Source organism: Caretta caretta, chromosome 5, assembly GCF_965140235.1.
Source record: "Caretta caretta isolate rCarCar2 chromosome 5, rCarCar1.hap1, whole genome shotgun sequence".
Lineage (NCBI taxonomy): Eukaryota > Metazoa > Chordata > Testudines > Cheloniidae > Caretta > Caretta caretta.
The window spans coordinates 57,551,611-57,565,459 of record NC_134210.1 but is presented as its reverse complement, the minus strand read 5'-3'; the positions used below and the strand labels follow the sequence as shown (position 1 = coordinate 57,565,459).

Genomic DNA, 13,849 nt, shown 5'->3' with positions numbered 1-13,849 from the left:
AATGCAACTCACCACTTCCTGTATTACCTACTTGTTTTTTTGGAGGTCTCTCATTCAAATACAATTAATTAATTAAACTGAGTAATGGCCAGAGGCCATGGGGGGCCCATTGTGGTAGGTGCTATATAAACACATAGAAAGAGACAGTCCCACCTCTGAAGAACGTACATTCTTTAAAGTTGACCCAGCCTGACCCTGATTGGCTTGTGAGAACTGACAAGATCATAACATATGGTATAGCTGCAGGGGGTCAGGAAAGTGTCTCTTGCATTAGCCAGGACTGGCCATATATCACTCAGATTAAGAGTAATTGACACCTGTTTAATTGAGGCTGACAGGCCATGAAAAAGATGAGCATCTAATCTTGCGGTTTTACCTGGGAGAGGAGTTCCTTACTGAAATAGGGCTGAAGAAATGGAGGCAAATATACTATCCTTCTATATCTAATTCTGTCTTGACATGGAGCATGATTTGTTTCTGGCAGGTTAAAAGTCTGTTTCGTTTCCTTTTGACAGAACCCAACGCTTTTTCCAGACACAGTAGGAGCAACAATATTGGAACTCCTGGGGCATTGGCTAAACACCCTTATTCAGATCCTTTGCTCCTGCTCTGGAATGACAAAGCCGGAGGCTGGGTTTGGACTGCGCCTTCCAAACTAAAATAGCCTCCGAATCTGCTTTTCTTTTCTTTTTTTTCTATTTTGTGAGATCAGTCAGCTTCTACACATCTGAAGCACAAAGAAACCTCTGGCACATTAGCTTGCAGAAATATTTCTGCATATTCCATGACATTAAAACTGAAATTCCATCTTCTCTAACTTGTCTGCTATGGATGGGATGCTGCATTTCCTCTCCGTCATTTTTTCAGTCAGGCAGCTGAAATACCACATTGGCTAGGACCATCAAATGACAGGTCCCTGCTCTTCTACCCCCAATGCGTCTTACCTGCAGAACAGAATATCATAAGGCTGCAAGAATCAATTTATGTGGGCTTGCATCCAGACCACCAATCTTTAGCTCCCTTTCTTCTTATTGAGAATTATCTCTGTAGGATCAGACTGCAATGAGGCTGCCAAAGACAAACTACTGTGGCATGCAACCAGGCCGTCCACCCTCTTAACTTCTTGTGCTAAATGTGAGAGGTTTCAGCAGGAGTCACTGACTTACTGGTGAGTGTCTCTCTTCTGAAGAAGCTGCTACATGAACTGGAACAAATTATTTAGGAATCTAACATCAAAGGCAAAACAGACAATAAATATAAAAATAAAGTTTCTGGTCTATAAACAGTCCCAAAACCACACTAAACGGGAACAAACAGCAAGAGAATTGCTTCCATCTACTGGAGCCAAAAAACAACTGACGAGTGAGCTCCTAATAAAAGGAGAGTGATATCATTTTTGATCAGATTATGCTTCTCTCCAGCAGCTGGTATGGAAAAGTAAATCTTTGGGCTGGTATAGAATGATGCTGGATAATTCAAAATGACTTAAAAGTATCCTTCTAGGCTTTCAAGGGCCTGGGATTTCTACCTGAGAAAGTGCAAAGTAGCTCTAGTTAGTCATTATAGAACATTTGCAGCCGATTCTGTAGCTGTTCCATGGAAAGTCTATGGAATTGAGCCCTTAATTCCTAACTGTCCATCCTGAGTAGACACAATATATTTTGTTTTTACTGGTGTTAACATTTGTATGTTAGGCTATTGGAGAGTCAGTATTTTTTGAATCATAAAAGGACAATAGCAGACCACTCCTTTCATCTTTGTAATCCCTTGTTACTATGCAGGCTTTATCCAGCTGTGATGATCTGTGGCTTTCCACGCCATGGTTAGTCAGGTTCCTGGCTCCAGAGCCTCCCAACCTATTTTGCTGGCCAGCAGCAGAAGCTATTTCCTTTGCTGAAGCAGAATGCTGCTGCAAAGATCTGCAAAGGGGAATAATAAGCTATCCACCCTCCTGTCTGCTTTTCTCCTGCAAAACTCCCAAACCACCTCCTCCATTTAAAAAAAAAAATCAACCTTATAAACCCTCAGTACTCTGGAAAAACTACAAGAATCTACATAAGGGTGCTTTTGGACATTCAAATTGGCCCTTCAGCATCCAAATGTCTATTTAGTTTCAGAATCTCAGACCTTGAGCCTATTCCCGTTGAAGTCACTGATAAAATTGTCATTGACTTGCAGAGGTACAACATTCGGCAAATGGCACAGCATTGGATACCCTAACTTAGGGACCCTGTTTTCAAACTTGAGGAACTGGTTATTAAAATAATTGGAAAAAGAGCTATAAACTCCTTCCCAAATTAGGTTACAATGTGCCATAAGTGGCATTCATTAGCAGAGGTCATCGCTGAATGATCTGAATTATGCCCTAAGATAAGGCCTAAAACATGTTTAAAGTACTTGCTTTTTTAGAATTTGTTAAATCTGAAGTAAAAAAGACCATAGTGTAGATTTCTCATCATGAGATATTACAATAACTAAACCACACATAAGATCTGATTATCTGTGTGCTTGGAAAACATGTTCCTTAAAAGCACTGGATTTTGAAATTTACTTTTACCTTTTCTTGGTCTAATTGTAAATTTCTCTGACTATAGCTACACAGAAAGAAAAGTTAACGTTACAGAACAGGAAATCACTCTGTGAGACAGTATTTCCTTGGTATGGGTAACACTTGCTTTTTGATACTGTGTTCTTAGGGTTGGCAGCAATTTTATTAAGCAATTTTATTTTCAAGAATAAAGAGCAAATTTAAAGCTGGGTTCTCTAAACCTTGTAGTGTGGTTGCACAGGAAATTGTCAGAGGAAATATAATGGAAAAAAAAAACCCCGTAGTATTTGTCTGTGTTTTGTTTATTTTACCATTTATAAAGTACTACTTGAACTGCACCTTGAATTTTATTATTTCTGTTTAAAAAAAACTTTAGGTGCAGAATTGTGTCTTCGTTATTAGCTGTAACAATGCTGTTAGTATTAACGTGTTCTGTCCGGTCTTTTTGTCTATTCATTCCAGAATGAAAATTAATCTGTTTAGCTAGAGGCTACATAGTTTACTGTCATTAGTTGGGGACAGTCAAAGATATGTGACTGTTTCAACTGCAGAGGAGCTTTGGGATTTTCATCTATTGCTGAGATCTTAATCAAATATGTTACTGAGAGTCCGTGAACACACTCTTGAGGGGGGGGGAACAGTATAACCCAAAGATTATTCAAGCTATTTTAATAAAAAATATATGTGTAATGTTTCATTTCTGCCTAAGTTTAATGTAATAAAGCACTGTAGAGGATATTAGTAAATTTTACACTTATAAATGGGATTAGAACTTGGCTAGTGCAAGAAAAGGCAGAAATGTTGAGCAATTTTAGGTCCTTCTCTCAAAAAAACAGACACACGTGCTTTGCTTTAAACTCTGTGACTTCTCAGTGTATAAAGTTAAGCATGTACAGAAGTCTCTCTAATCGGGACCTAAGAAGCCATGGCTTAGTTGTAACAGATGGTTGAGCCCCACCGCAGTAAGCAATGTTTTAAGAGACTGATCTTCCCATGGTGAGTGAAGAACACATGCACGCACACTACACGCTCTAACATTAATGGATGCTACATTGATGAATCTTCAGTGTTTCAGTGGGAAAATAGACCACTTTCAAGCCTATTCTATTTTTGTGGACAGCACTGGATTTCCATGCTGTCAATGTTACTGTTTTAATCAACATGAGATTTTTTGGTTGTTTTACTGAATATTAATTAAAACCATGTTTTAAAATGAATTAACTAAAAACTTTGTCTTTACTGGGTTTCTTTCAGAAAGAAAGCGAGGAAACATTTCCTTTTACAATACTATGTCTTCACACACACACGGTAAAATAGATTATTTTAAAATTACTGAGGCTACTGATTGGTACATAATGATCTAAACGTTATAAAAGAAAAAATATCTTAAAAAAACAAACAAACCCATCCTAATCACTCAGTGTAACCACAAAATTCAGCCCGACACCTGCAGAGGTCAGGCAAGGTTCCCTACCCCATCTCCCCAGTGTCTTCTGGTGGTTTTTTTTTTTTTTTCACATCTGCTTCCTCTGAAGCATCAGGGATGGCCATGGCTGGAGGTGGGACATTGGATAGAGAGGGCCAGGGCTTTGAGGTGGCACCAAGCATTCTCACTTTGAGGTGCTTGGCTGGCTAGTCCTTTTTCACATGCTCAGGGTCTGACTGATCACCATATATGGGGTTAGGAAGGAGTATTCCCCCAGATTAGATTGACAGTGACCTGGGAGGAGGGGTTGCCTTCCTCCACAGCATTGGGTGTAGATCACTTGCCAGGATTATCTGGGTATCTCTCATTTAATCATATCCCTGTCAGTGCAGGGACCTCAGGCCCTTGTCCTCCTCAGTCCCTCCTATTCTGTGCCCGTGGCCCATAATAGTCTAATCTCCAGTGAGCTGTAATATTTTGGCCTAATTTGGGTTGTTGGGTTTAGTGTGTGGGTGTTCGGTGCTGTTGGTGCCTGCGATATGCAAGAGGTCAGACTGGATGATCTGGTGGTCCCTTCTGTCCATAAGGTCTGTGACTCTAAAGGTTTATCCATGCAAAGGACCTAGAATGGAGATTTATGAAGAAGCGGTTTAGAAAACATAGGGGTCAGTTATATCACAGTCAGCGTAAAAAGTGTTAGCAAAGCACTAAGCTCCACTTCCCACATGTATACACACATTCAAAAGACACATGTTGTTTTATGTTGTGCATATCTTTATTTTAACGATAGCTGAGGACCAGATTCTTATCTCATTTTCCTCAGTGTAACTACAGAATAACTTAATCTGTTGAGTAGAGTTACTCTGGAGTTGCTGCAGTGTAACTGAGATCACCCTCCTGGCCCTGAGGCAGCAGTGCAGTTTCACAGAACTGTATTTTTGTAAAGATAAAGGACAGGCTGTGTTTTCAGAGGAATGTCTTGACAACAAAGTGCATCACTGAAGGCCACCTCACTCACAATGAAGGTCTGTATTTTAAAATAGCACTAAAACAAAATAACTGCTGTGTTTTGGCAAAGGTCTTAACTATTTACAGCACTACGTAAGAATAGTAAATAGTGCATCAGTACCCAGATTGCCCTAGCTGTAACCCCAAACCTGGAAGAAATACTATAATTACGTTTTTACATGTTTTTAAAACATAGTAGCCATTGTCAGTTTAAATATTCTGAAGCCCAGCCTGATACTGCCTTTTAAAAATGCAGAATTTTGATTTCCGACAGCTGCATTGGGTCTTAAATCATATATTATCTTTATGGAGCTTTTTGCTAACATATGTTAATTGGCTGTTTTCTATGACAAATTATGAACTCTTACTTTGATGAGGTTCAATTGCAATCATGTTGAAGTCGAATACGTAGAGTTTCCAGCCCCCGCTGGCTCCTCAAACCACTACAAACATCTGCACGTCACTGCAGTGCTGAGTAATGGCAGGATTTGGGTTGGTCTGATTTTTCTACAGATTTTTTTCCACAGGATATTTTCAGCTCTTTGCACTAAATCTGTTTCTGGGTTTGCCCTTTTTAGCAGAAGTATGTTCTAAAATTAACATCACGTCTTATATAAGATCATCAGAATACAATGAGAAATAATTTACAGCACAATACATTCAGAATCTGTTTTGATTGTACTGAAACTTGAGTGCAGTTGGTTGAAATGAAGGATCAGTCATTATTCATGCTCCATGTTACAGTTAACGTTTGTTGGGGTCATGTAGAATTTGTGGGAGCCTAAGTGATAACTGTGTTTAAAAGTCAGTATGTTTTATTTTCTGATCAATTGCGTTAGTAGATCAAGTGTTTGAGATTAGTTTTATTTTTAGAAAACTGGGAAGTACTGTATCTATTTTGTGATTTTTTTCACTAAGAAAATGGTGTTTCCCTTCTGGAGAGGAAACATATGTCTGATTATGTTTTGCATAACCTTTGCACATCTTCCTACCAGTAAACGAAAGATTGTATTGCAATTTCATTGTCTTTGTATCTCCTTCATGTCTAAGTGCTATTATGATTACATTTGTTAAGCATGTAATGAAAAGAATAACAAATAGAAAACACATTTTCCAGCATGGTTAATGAGTTAAAAGATATGGAACCAGTCTTTCTCTGAGCATTTTTTAGTTTTTACATACTACTGTGATGGCACAATCTGACAATACTATTAGTTTTTTATAACTCATTCATTACAAGCATTGCAACATACAGCATTTGTTGCATGATGATAAGTTATCATCCACAGTATGTAGAGAAATACAAGAATACATGTATTTAAATAGAGGGAAAGAAATGTAGTCATTAAGTGATTTGAACATCATCCTTTTAAAAACTGTGTCAAACAATGTCAATTGCATTGCAATTAATTTAGCAGAACATCACATGGTTCAGCCTTGACCTAAAGCAAATGGCTATAGATAAATCTGTCCTATTTCTTCTTCAAAGCAAAAGATGGGGGTTAAATTTCGAGGCAAGTGTTAGAGTTTAGAATAAGGAGAGCCAGATGTGAGTAGAAGCTACTTCAGTCTCATGAGGCTGGTTATAATTCAGACCTTTCCCTGGGGTAGCACACAATCAATGAGTTCCAAATCCTGGGGCTACCTGCATTTATGTGAAGGCATGGGAACATTGCTTTACAACTGACAACTGAACATATGTGAAAAAATTAGAGCAGAAATTAAGGGTAAAAAAGGTTAATTTCAGAAGTTACTCATGAGCACCATGTTCCTTTGAAGCTGTTGGAATTAAGATGATTTCTGAGAGGAAAATATTGAAATGAGGAAAGTGTTTTTGTAAGAGCATTGTAAACAATCTAAAAATTATGCTATGGCTATTAAATAGCTTCCTCTAATCACTGTTGTTTAAACATATCCTGTGTTTTAAAGGAAGCAGTATGTAGGTCATATGCAGCACAAGTGACTACATTTATGGATTTCTCTTTGCTAGAATCTAAGTGAATTGAAACAGGGAAGACTTAGAAGGGGATGACTTCAGAATTGTTGTCAATACTTTAGTGTGTCTGCACTGTAAATTGATACATTGTATCTTGAGTTAGTCTACACAATAGCATTCAGTTCCACTTGATAGGACTAGCTTAATTGGCTTTAAGAAAATAAAGCAAGGTAAAGAAAGATGTACACGTGAAAGAGAGGACTTGGCATTTTATTGGATTTTGAGGCCTGTGAGCCATGTGTCTTAATTGGGGCCAGTTGGGATCAGTTAATAATTGCTGTCAGAAGATCAAATTTAATTCTCTTTATAAAAAGACCACAGTGGGACAGAGTTAAACAAATTGTCATCTGAGGTTTCAAATGAACAAAGCTTTAATTAGGTTGATAAGGATGCTGTAAGAGAGAGAGAGAGAGAGAGAGAAACAGGAAATTGATGAATGTGCTATGTACCATATTGGGCCATGTATGACAGTACTGTCAAATATCTTTATTTTGAGAGGATACATATTAACATATAGGATTATTTTGCTAGTATATGTATCTAAATGCTTTTGACAAATAATATAATTCAAAACTTTTTGATCTTAAACAATTGGGACTCGAGATTGTGACTATTAAACTTTTGCTATCTGCTTTAGCTTAGGGACCAGCTTCATATATTTGTGTACTTTCTCATTATCTGTGCCAGATGAAAATTGCAGAACCTATTTATTAATTATATTCAGCATATCTGTAGCTTATGACAAATATTCAAATTAACTAATTAGTCCTCAGAACACTTGTATAAGATAGGTAGGTATTAACCCCATTTTATGGATGGGGAAAATGAAAGCAAATTCCCAGATGACTTAATTTATTAGTGGCAGATGCAAGATTAGAAGTCAGGGGTGGCTGCCTTTCAACATTGGCAATGCTCTTCTATACTGTGCTGCCTTTCAGCTTTACTGCAGTTTTCTGTTTCTAAGACTATCTTATCAAAAATTACTTTGTATATCAATACATTTATAAAAGTGCTTTTTCTGATTAAACATAATGTACATTCAAGGCCACAAAAAAGATTAGCTAATGTATCTTTTTATTGATTTTGTTTTGTTTTTGTTCAGCTTACTCCTATGATGATAATAATGCTATGTTAACGATGATCCATTAAGAAAAAAATACTCTTTCCAGATGGAATGGAGATTAGTAACCAAGTGCAGTTTGTTTGCCAAGGATGAAATCCACAAAGGTACTTAGGTGCCTATATCCCATTTTTAGGCACCTCTGTGATCCACAAAACTCCTGCTTGGATGCAACCTAACCTCATAGGCCCCTAACCTTGCTCAGCACCCAAGTTTTTGCCTCTCAGCATGCATGCTGCAGCTTCATTCTAGGCTCCTGGGTACCTATTTCCCTCCTGAACCTGTGCACTGCTGCCTCGCGCTAGGCGTCCACCTAAGCCCCAGAGCAATTCTCAAAACGGGAATAGGCGTACAGCTGCCTTAATTTCATATGGGGATCTGATCCATTAGGTGAGCTCAAAGGCTGCCTATTGGGTCAGGTCCCTCCGGCGAGTTTACACAAAGTGGTGGGGGGGGTGATGATTTCCCATATAATCTTTAGCACAGTGGTTACTGTACTCACCTAGGATCTGGTTCAAGTCCCCGGCCCCTCTCCCTCCCTGCTGGAGGGGTAGAATGAATTTAGGGATTAGGTGGTTCTCAGGTGTGTGCTTTACACACTGGGCTATGGGCTATTCTCATGTCAGGTTTCCCTCAGTCTTTCCACTATAATTAAATAAATATTAATTGGGCAAGTGAAGGAATTAGAATGGCTCTGAGAGGCAACGGACCTCTCTTCAAATCCATTTTTCCCCTTGGAAGGAAGGGGGACTTGAACTGAATTTCTCCCACATCCTAGGTGAGTACTAAGCTACAGGTTATAAGGGAGGTTCTCCCTCCCTCTCGCGCCTTTTTGGGTGGGAGGGTCCAAAACATGACTTAGGTATCTGAACACCTATCTTCCCCCAATTCATGGATCATAAGCAGAGATAGGTGCTTAAATTCAGGGTACAGGGAGGCACCTATCTCCGAGAGAGGGATAGGGCTTAGCACAGACATCCTTCATTGGTGTGTCCCATTGGCTAGTTTAGGTGTCTCCCTGTCTAGTGGGCTGGCTTTGTGGATTGCAGTCTAAAGTGCCTCTCTCTCCCCTTTTGTTGTATATAAGCCTAGGTGCCTAGCTCAGGCTTTGTGGATCACAGTGTTGTTCCTGTGATTTTCTAGGTGTTGCAATGCCTAAGTCCCTTTGTAAGTCTGGGCCTAAAAGCAGTAACAACAAAGCAGCAAGATTTCCTTGTACAAATGAAGTGTATTTTGTATATCAATCTTCAGGTGATATTTGTCAGGGATGTTGACTTTTTGCATTAGATGTTGCCAAACATGCTTTGGGGGTGGGGGGGTGGGATGAGGGGGTGGAGGTTAAAAAAAGTAACCAGATGCATGTGCAATGGAGTGGTTACAGCTGGGGATCTGTAGACAGGCTGTGATGCTAGATAGTGGCTTTTATACTTGCAGACAATGTTGGGTTTACCTTTGTGGTAAACACCTTCTGAACCAGTAGTAGCTTCTTCAACCCTTGAGGTGAAAACTGCTAGACATCAGTTCTGTCTAGCACAGACACAGACAGGCTGTGATGCTAGATAGTGGCTTTTATACTTGCAGACAATGTTGGGTTTACCTTTGTGGTAAACACCTTCTGAACCAGTAGTAGCTTCTTCAACCCTTGAGGTGAAAACTGCTAGACATCAGTTCTGTGAAGAATTAGAAGAACAAATCATCATATGGAAAGTATAAATTAGTTACCTAATGTAATTCTCAAAGACTAAATAAGAACTATGATGTGCTTGAGCAGCATGCTAAATTAAGTGTTTGTTTGATGCCTTTTTAACTGATTCAGGATGGATCTTAGGTATCTAGAGTGTCTTTCTTTTAACCCTTTAGACTACTGAAGTGTAATAATCAATGTTCTGGATTGAGTTACTGAAGACAAATACATATGTCTTAAGCTTCTCCACCTCTGCCTCTCACCCACACACAGCTGCTGCTTGCTCCCGTCCTCCCCTCCAAAATACCCATAGCCCACACTTCCAATGCAAAGCACCAGAAGATGTCCCCACCCCAAAGCAGGCCAACATTCTCAGGCTGCTTGCCGACTGCTTCTTAGTTTCTTAGATCCATGTCTCTGCTTTCCCCCACTGCCAACGCCACCCTGTTTTTCCCCCTCTTCTGGCATGATCTTTTGATGCATCTCTTCTTTGCTGGTACCCACACAGAGGGAGATATCAGGAGCTGCTGAAGGGGGAAGTGAGTCATGTCAGGAGGCCAGTCATACGGAGGAGCTAGGTAGCTTTGGAAGGTAAGGGATGGTGCAGGACTCACTCCACTAAATATACCTATTTATCCTGCCTCTCAGTAGCCAAAATCCTTCCTCCTTCTGGAACAGTACCCTGCTGGAACCTAAAAACCCAGGAGAAGAGGAAGATCCTGAATAACAGACACATGGAGAATAGCTCATGTCCTAAGGCTTAAATGGGATATCAAAATTATCACATGGTTATATTGGCATCACTGCATGAATTTGGCTTTTTGTTTTTTAAAGGAACAGACACATTGTGACTTCAGATGTTATTAAAATTGTGTATATTTCATCTGTTTAAAAGAGGTGTTCTATCCTAATTTCTGAGCTGCATAGTACAAAGAACCTGTTTCACAGACAAAAGCAGATTTCTCACCCCTATTTAACTAAGAGCTGGTGTTTTCAGAGCAGTATTTTGTATTAGCTTTATTAAATACCTGACATACCTTTCATCTCCTTTTGTCCTTGGAAAAAATATGTTAAAATGGGAATGGAAGTCTTAATGTAAAATTTTCAGCTGTTGTGGTTATTGGGAAGAAGGAGATAGTTGCCCTGTCATTTCTGCATTTTAATCCTCAGCTGTCTCCAGGCAGATAGTTGAGTTTGGAAAGCTTCATAGTTTTTATACCCCTGCTACGTTTGTCAAATTAACACTTCTGTGGAATAAACTATCAGGGCTGCGCACCATCTGCAATTTGTGATTTGCCTTGTTAATGACAATGATGATAGAATAAATGAACAGTTAGCATCTCAGCACACTATCCACCGTATTATGCAGACTACTTTATATTTTAGGAAGACCACAGTTTAATACCTGACATTAATAGTGGGATCAGGTACTATGGTCACCTCACCTTTGTCTCCTTTGTCTGTCTTGTCCTCGTCCATTTCTCCACAAACACAAGTCAACGGCACCCCAAGGTACTATGGTAAAAGACAAGTTTCTGGAGTTGAATACAAAGAAGAAAAGGGACAGTCTTCTGTTTGATTGTTCTCTGCTAAGAAAGGAAGTGCCACATATAAGATATGCCGGCAATGTTAGGTTGTAGGAACAAAATAACAAAAATATCTGGATGAAAGTTATGTCTTTTAGGTCTGTGCTGTAGGAAAACATTCCTTTTTCTATGAACAATCGTAGTTCTGGGTCTGATTCTTCTCTCACTTACACGAGTATAAATGAGAAGTAACTCCACAGAAATTAGTGGAGTTATGTTGTGTAAAACAAAAGTTAGGGAAGAATCAGGCCCTGGGAGATGACTCAGAGATATAGAAGATTCTATGTCTCTGTGTGGGGTTGGGGGTGGAGGAGCCATCTAAAGAAGATTTGTATTTGGTGCAAAAAATGATCTAATATAGCACCAAAATATGTTCATTAAGAGTCAGGCTTCTCAAGTGGAATGAGATAACTGCAAGTTATTATACAATATATATACTATACAGGAACCATATTGTGCCCCTGTGGAGAAATACCAATGGAGGGGCAAGGAAACTGTGCATTGACCCTTGAGGACCCCATTGTGGGTGCAGGATTTGCCCTTCCATGGAAGAAAGCAGGGGTTCTTGCTTATGAACCCCCTGGATCTCCCAAGGTTTGCTCAGATTTTGAGGATCCTCTCAGGTACCAGGTCTCTGCCATCTCCCCGTTTCCCTAGCAGCACAGTTTCAGTGCAGCCACTGTGATAGAAACTCCCCAGACAGTGCCAACCGTGAGACACCTCTTTAGGGGGTTCATCAGTACAGTGCATGTGCATCAGTAATGTTAATACAGTCCTAGACTGTCTCACCTCTATCCTACCATTCCAACAAATGTCCTGTTCATCCCATCTCCCTCCAGTTGCAGATTATTGGATTCACACAGAGCCCCTGCACAGGATCTAGGGGAAAGGAACATAATTGCTACAGAGATGGCTACCACTGAACCCCTGATCTCTTTCTGCACGGAGAAGAGAGATCCACAATTTGAGAGTCCCATTCTCATGCCAATCCTTATAACACAATCTGTCCCTAAATTTAGAAACTTGCTGCGCTACTTGTAGGCTGGGCTCATTAGGCGGTGTATCGACATAGATTAGTTTAGGCCAGACTCCAGATTTAATATTACCTGCAACCTGTTTTCAAATGTTTTCAGCCCCAAATGGCAGCAGTTTCACAGTACCTGTACTAGTTCCTCTCATGCTGTTTTCACCATTTTGGGCTCAAATCCTATCAGAGTGGGATGAAAATGAACATCTAATCTCATATGATTTCAGCAACACCCACACTGGAACGTGAAAATAGACCCCTTCCAGTTTGGCATCTGACTTGGAACAAAATCATGGGGAGCAGTTTAGATCCAGGGATCAAAAATCACCTCAAACATTTGAAAGGGTCAGAGTCAAAGTTCTGGCTTTGCCCTTCTCTAGTTCCCAGGTAGCTTGGTGATGATGTGTTCCATCATTTTTAGAACTTGGGAAGTGAGACTGTATTATGAACTCTTGACTAGACAAGCTCTAAAACAGTATTGATCAGGAAGAAAGCAGCTCAGCTTCCCTCTCAGCTAGAGCAATAATGCAACAAAAATATAAGGGATAAGGAGTCCAAAGTGAAATGGAGGGATTTTCCAGGCAACATGGCTATATTCAGGAACACATCAGACATGCAGTCAGACATCAATAAGAATAATAACTAGGCTGTTTCTTTTGAAGTGGAGACTGTTGAAAATAAAGTAGACAGGTTCTGCTCCCCCTTAAAATAAATAAATAAATAGAGAAAATATTAATTAGGTAAGAAATATTATAAATTCAGCAGGTACCTTCAAAGTCAGTAGTAAAATTAGTAAAATCAGCATATCTAGATAAATGATTAAAGTTTTCTCTTAAAATGATAATGAATCATCTAAATATGAGAGAGAATTGATTTTGCAGCTGGTGACCCTGTGGCTATTTTGCCATTTACTGAATGCACAGCCAGCATTCTGTAGTTTACTTTTTGTTAAAAATTATGCCAGCTTTTAGAAAAACAATGTGTAAAGGATATGTTAAAACTGGTTAAGTTTTACTTTACAAAAGACATTTTACCTCAGATAAGATAAACAAATGAAAGGATCAATAGAATTCTTGCACTCACTAGTCCATGCATCATGTTTAATGTTTTTTCAGTATTACATGTGCTAGCTTCAGTAGTCTATATTTGTATGTTATGACTCTGCTATGATTTAAAGTTTGTCCTATGCTTTCTGTAGAAAAATGCACTCTCTCCTGAGATAAATTTAGCAGATTAGAATGAATTCCCTCCCACAACTTTTAATGTGGTATTCTGACCATAAGATCAAAACACATAAATGTAGGTTATGTTCAATTTCAAAATCAGAGTGTTGTGGACAGCTGTTTGAAATCTTAAAATGACTCATTCATTTGTTGCATGGCTTCTTGCCCAAATGAACCATATAGTAGAGTGCACTATTTCTGTATCACAGTTATATTGCAACAATGATGACA

General features: G+C 39.2%; 1 protein-coding gene and 1 long non-coding RNA gene across 15 annotated transcripts in view; one reads left to right on the top strand and one right to left on the bottom strand.

Annotated features, from left to right (window-relative positions):
* The window catches only part of MEF2C (myocyte enhancer factor 2C), a 142,630-nt gene that overhangs the window by 39,513 nt on the left and 89,268 nt on the right, over positions 1-13,849 (top strand). For 2 of the 13 annotated variants that reach the window (XM_048851441.2, XM_048851439.2), the window contains exon 2: positions 10,291-10,373. The exons of 10 other annotated variants lie outside the window; for them this stretch is intronic. The gene's annotated coding sequence lies outside the window, so the exon portion shown is untranslated. Of the gene's footprint in view, positions 1-3,802; positions 3,857-10,290; positions 10,374-13,849 lie in introns of all 13 variants that reach the window. One more of the 13 variants, XM_075128564.1, reaches the window with a different exon arrangement.
* The window catches only part of LOC125637226 (uncharacterized), a 157,563-nt gene continuing 147,663 nt past the window's right edge, over positions 3,950-13,849 (bottom strand). Inside the window, exons 3-5 of one of the 2 annotated variants that reach the window (XR_012668466.1) lie at positions 11,228-11,297; positions 9,549-9,768; positions 3,950-4,596 (exon numbers count right to left, since the gene is read on the bottom strand). This is a non-coding gene — a long non-coding RNA (uncharacterized LOC125637226). Of the gene's footprint in view, positions 4,597-9,424; positions 9,769-11,227; positions 11,298-13,849 lie in introns of those variants that run through there. The other variant, XR_007356871.2, reaches the window with a different exon arrangement.